A 6,085-nucleotide genomic window follows, 5' to 3' on the forward strand; every position below is an offset into this window, starting at 1 on the left:
AGAGAAAGAGATCACAAATTACCAAAATCATTAAAGAGAAAAGTGACTTTACTGCAGAGGTTAAGGGAGCAATAAGGGAATATTATTACACTGAATCAAGCATATTCCTTAAGAAATGGAACCTGTGAATACGACATATTTGGAAAGAATCCTTGCAGATGTCATCAAGCTAAAACAAGGCCACCCTAGATTGGTATGGCCCCTAAATTGGTGTGAGGGAAAAACCTACAAAAGCTCATACTTAAAGGGGAAAGACCGAATGTGTTCCCTAAGATCAGGAACAAGGCAGGTACGTCCACTTGGCATTTCTATGCAACACTGCCTTGGAGGACAAGTCAGTTCAATAAGGCAAGAAAAACAAAGTCATCCAGGTTGGAGAGGAAGACATGATCACAGATGCTGTGATCATCTATGTAGAAAATCCAATGGATAAAATTTAATGACCAGAACTAATGAATACTGAATATAGTAAGTTTGCAGGTCACAAGATTAATAAGCAAAATAAACCAATTATATGACAATTGTCATAAATTGTAAACAATTGCATGCTAGCAATAAAAATTCATAAGTTAAAAAATTTAAAGTTAAAAAATTTTCTAGATACCATAAGTAGAATCAGAAAATAGAAACAATCAGGGAGAAATTTGGCAAGACATTTGGAAACTGCAAAAAAACTGCTAAGTGAAATTAAAAATTATGTCTGTTGTGTTCATGGGTTGGAAGATCAAGTATTTTTTTTTTTTGAAAGTCAATCAGGCATTGTTGTCAGTTAACGACTCTACAAGTCGGGATACCATTTAGATTCCTTTCCCTACTCGAGACAACAGAAACTATAAAACCTTTTTAATAAAAATGTTTTCTTGATCACAGTAAAAAATACATTAATCAGGACTGTCAGAGGAATAGGCTATTTCTAACATTACAGTTTTGTTTGCTGGGGCCTCCAAAAGAAAAATTTCATCATTCAGGAGTGAAATTCACTAAAAGTTTTCACAAGAATAATGTTCCAAACACATAATAAATTTCTGGCAAATGTTTCAAAGGTGGTTGCCGACTGACCCCAGGTATCTGAATAAAGACCAAGACATCCTTATGTTATTTCATACATATACTCTCGGAAATAGCTTACCCTGTCCTTGGGGTAAAATGTGCTTCCTAGGTCTGTAAGAATTCAGGCTGTACTCGGGCCACTTTCCGGAATTCTTTTGTGTGGGTCTTAGGGCACTGCATTTCACACCAGCTGATGGGAATCATCTGAACACCTGATTCACTGTGGGCCACCACTACTCCTAGCTCATTTTCGGCAGTGGTCAGCAGGTAGTTGGACTGTGCATCACCTAGGGAGATCACTTTGGCTAAGACAATGTCACCTGGGCAGAAACTCTTATAAATTTCAACCAACAACCTTGTCTTTCTCAGTTGCTCGGACATCTTCCTTGCGAATTGTTTCTCGAAAAGAATTTTTAAGTGGTGTGGACCCTACGTATAAGATGTGTACTTTGGCAAAATGAGAATTGATGCTAGAGACCTTACAGGTGACAATAGCTCCCACATCTGGAAGTAGTTGGGACTCTGTTTCTCTCATCACGGATATCACAGGAAGCGCGCTGTTCTCACTGGTCTTGGTCAGGCAGCCCACAAGTGATGAAAAAATGTAGCCATGCCGGGTGTAGGTACTGCTGCCCGGGCTGCCCTCCTCCAAGTTACACAGACGTTCGCCATGGATGCAGTATCTCATGGGGGTCAAGATCAAGTATTATTAAGGTGTCAATTCTCTCTCTCAATTCACCTATAGATTCACAATGATCCCAGGCAAGGGATTTTTTATACCTACTGACAAAATCTATATGTAAATGCTGAGAACCTAGAATAACTAAAACAAATTTACAAAGAAGGACAAATACTCCCTGATTTCAAGATTTCTTATAAAGCTATAGTAATTATAATATAACACAGGATGGTATTGTCATAAAGATAGACAAATCAATGGAAATGAACAGAACAAAGACAATCTCTCTTCTCTCTCTCTCTCTCTCTCTCTCTCTCTCTCTCTCTCTCTAAGTCAGGGTCTCCCTATGTAGCCCAGGCTGGAGCCCAGGACCCTCTGCCTCTGCCTTCCAATTGCTGACATTAGCTCAGACAGAACCCTCTTTAAGTAGCCTTGGACAGCGGCCTTGGCCAAGGGTCAGAGGACAGTGCTGAGCCCTCAGCCTGCTCCAACAAGCCTGACTCAGGTGCACCTCCAACACCAGGATGAGCCCCTGCCACCCAGGCTGTGCCCAGAGGCCAAGAGAAGGAACAAACTCCCTCTCCCTTCTGTTTTAAGGATCCCATGGATCTGGAGACTTGACTTCCCAGTGTTATTGAGCAGTTATTTGTCTTAATGTCCTCTGTACTTAGAAGCCTATGGAGTTCACTCCGGGCAGGTTCACTCTGGCCTGCCAGAGTTCCTGTGACAAGCATATGGGTGAGCAGGAGTCCCTTTCAATAGGACCCAATTCTTGTGGCCGGACACCAGGAAAAGAAATGGAGGGAGTGCAAGTGAGGGTCCTATCCATGGTGTGCGGCCTGAAGCAGGTCACTGGAATCTCAGAGCCTGTGGTTTGGGAGGAGAAAAGTGATTCAACAAGTGTTTCCAGGGAACTGGGGTGCAGCTCAGTGGCCAAGCACTGACTTAGCATGCGCAAGGCTAAGCACCATAAGAACAAAAACAAGTGCCTATAAGATCACCAGATGAAACTCCACAGTATCAGCTGTTTAGTAAACAACACACCTGTGCGAAGGGAGAGGCAGCTGTAAGAGCAGAGCACTGACCAAAGAAAGAACCACAGCACCCTCGGCTGTCTAGAAGGCCCTCCCTCTCAGGCACTGTTGCATGCTCCAACCTGGGCAACGATGTTCCCTCTGCCACCCACATGCTTCCTGTCTTGGGATTGGCCCTCAGGCTTGGACAAGGGCTGAAACCAGGCATGCATGGGCTCAGGCAGGGCTCCCCCACTCCTGCTGAGCTAGGCATGCTTACCACTATCTTGGTAACCTTCAGACATCCCTACCACCTCCAGCTCCTTGCTTGGATTTTGGGAACCCCTAGCTTTGTAAAGAGAAGGCTCAGCAGGAAATCACTCCCATGACTCTGGGGAGTGCAGAATGGTCCCCGTGGTAGAAAGGAGAAAATCCCTGTGCTGTGTGCTGTCCGTGACCGCTGGTCCACCATCCAGACAAAAAACAGGCTCTGGTGGAAGCGCTGGCTGGGGAGCAGTGATGAAGGATGCAGGAGAAACAAACACAGCTGCCTTTGCCTGGGCTCCATGATCAACCTGTATGATTTACAGCGTAAGCCCTGAGCACTGTGCGAGGACAGCCATCTCCAACGGAGCTGCGCACGAAGCCTGAAGCTGCCTCCCCAGACTTCTTCTGTTTCCTTGGAGTTGATTAATGATGCTATTAATGACTCTATTTGATCTTCATAAAATTTGGGAATTGAGCTTACCAATTCAGTAAAAATAAAATATTGTTTCTCATATTTCTAAAGTTCTTTATTATAATGGTACAGGCTGGAAGTCTGGGATTTCCTTTCTTTTCTCCTGATACTGGGTTTAACATTTGGGGGAGTGGGCCTTTATCAGATAGATTTTGAGTAATACGTCACTCAGAATTTTTGTGAAATATTCTGTAGATGCTTTCTGATTATTATTTTGTGTTAATTGGTAGAATTATTGTTTCTCACTTTGCAGAATAGACAGTGCTTCCAATCTAAGTTATACAGCAAGCTTTGAGTTTTTACTGGCCAAATGACTGCTGGCAATCAGGGGAGCTGGACATCCAGATGAAGGTGGGTTCCACCCACCCCCTTTACCTAGTTGGCAACACAAATCGCAACATGGGATAAGGTGGGCGCCTGGCCCTGGCTTTTCCCTGAGGCTCTATGGCTGAAACAGAATAGCTGGTGCCCAAGATCCAGGCAACCACCAACAGGTCCAGCCTGAACTCCACTGCTGAATACTAGGAAAAGGAAGGGTGGAAATAAATGGGACAGATGAGGAATGTGACTGAGCAGTGCTCATTTGATAAGGAGACAGCCAGTAACAGCTTCAGGCTTCTAGGGTGGACAGCTAGGTGAGGGTGGTTCTGGGCTTGTATCAATTTAAGAGAGAAGACTGTGATTTCCATTTAGAACTCATTGGGCCAGAATTGTATCCCGGTTGTGTCAACTAGTCCAAAAGCCAGTGAGAAAAGGAGGCTGGACAAATGTTAATGGAGAGCCACTGGAACAAAGGGTAGGGATGGGAAATCCTTGAACAAGAGTAAGTCTAGAAAGAGAAATCATGGTCCCTGGCCTTAGGGAGCTCATGGTCTGTGCAGAGAGGGGACAGATGTTAAACTCTTATTGCAGCATCAGGGAGCTGGGAACAAGGCACAAGGAAATATGCTTTTGAGTGGACACAAAAGGAAACCTTGTCCTCTGAGATGTGTGCAGGGTGTGTGAAACTGGGTGACAATGAAGGGGGGCTTTGTAGGTGCACCCGATGTTCTTAGTTAAACAAAGAAGGAGAGGCACTGAACCCTCCCCCCGCCCCCGCACTGAGAGCTAAGGGCATGAAAGTTGAGTACTGAGGAGCAGAAAGAGTTAAGGATCTGTGCAGACAGCTGGCAGCACAAACAGCCTTGCTGAGGCTGGAGGCAACCCAGTCACATGGTGCACACTGCACCATGCTGCTTAGCACCACCATGCAGGAAATTCCTGAGTACTGCCCCTGGAAGAATAGGTGGCTATGGCATGAGAAGATGCCCAGATGGAGGAGTTTGCTGGGCAACTGTGAGCCCAGAGGGCCAACCACAGATGGTGAGGTAGTGGACTGCTGGGCTAAAAGGCCTAGGGATGCCACAGCCAATGTTGGGGACCCACAAGCAGACAGCTTGAGATCTCCAGGAGCATGTCAGATGACTGGACGATCCGAGATGTAGGGAATTAGGAGAGGAGAAGATATGAGCAGAACATGGCAGGAAGGGAACTGCCAGGCAGGGAGTGGAGCTATGGTGACCTTCAGGGAACAGGGCAGGGCCCAGACCCCACACAGCCCTGTCCTGTTCTCAGTGGCCATGCAGTAGAGGTGATATCAGTGAGAGAAACAGCTCAAGAACAGGGTATGGTAGAGCCAGGCAGAGAAAGGTCACACAAAAGAGGCCGGGACTCTGCCCAGGGCACACAAGATGCAGCCACAGGACTCACTCTCACCTCACTGCCTCTAGGCACCTGGAAGCATGCAGGTATTGGGGGAAGGTTGTTTGCTTTGGGGTCCTTCTAGGGTGGGAGAGGGAGGGGGAGGATATGAGGAGGCAAATGCCCTTCTCCCTTTCCCCAATCTAGCATGTGTGGACACAAGAACCTATCCACAAGCTGAGTATGTCATTTTCTGTGATGTTGTCACATCCAGGTGACACACTCTCCATTCTTTATCCACAGCTCCTAAGTTAAGCATACTTTTTTATTTTTAACAAGTGGTCAAAAAATTTTTAATGATATCAAAATGTTGCTGAGTTAGTCCATTCGTTACAAAATCCATAAACCAGGTGACTTCTCAACCACCCTCACAGCTCTGGGAACAGAAGCCCAATGTCAGAGCACCGGCATGCTTGGGTTCTGGTGCGGTCCCACTTCTTGGCTTCCAGTCTGTGTCTTCACATGGTAGGATGCAGAGAGGGACAGAGTTTCCTATAGTGTCCTTTTATAAGAGACTGTGCTAGTCAGCGTCATATCTCTACGATGAAATACCCGAGACAGTTAACTTATGAAGAGAAAAGGTTTGTTTGGCTCATAGTTTTGGAGACTCTGGTTCAAGATTCAGGGGGCCTATTACCTTGGGTATCTGGTGGGGTTGTTAGATGACAATGGTAGGGATCACATGTGGAGCAAAACTAATTCAATCATAAGCCAGGGAAGACCAGGGTCTCACACTTTCCTTCAAGGGCATGCCCCAGTGACCTAAACACCTGCCACAAAGGTTTCTCTGCCTGCAAATAACACCACTCTGGCGACCAACCTTTAAACACACACAGGACTTTGGGGACACGCATCCAAACCACA

The 6,085-nt window shown here is 45.8% G+C and overlaps 1 pseudogene; it reads right to left on the bottom strand.

The window, feature by feature from the left end:
- Nucleotides 1-828: 828 nt before the first annotated feature.
- LOC141422689 (exosome complex component CSL4 pseudogene) lies at nt 829-1,747 on the bottom strand (annotated as a pseudogene).
- Nucleotides 1,748-6,085: the final 4,338 nt, after the last annotated feature.

The sequence above is a fragment of the Castor canadensis genome, chromosome 4 (assembly GCF_047511655.1).
Source record: "Castor canadensis chromosome 4, mCasCan1.hap1v2, whole genome shotgun sequence".
Lineage (NCBI taxonomy): Eukaryota > Metazoa > Chordata > Mammalia > Rodentia > Castoridae > Castor > Castor canadensis.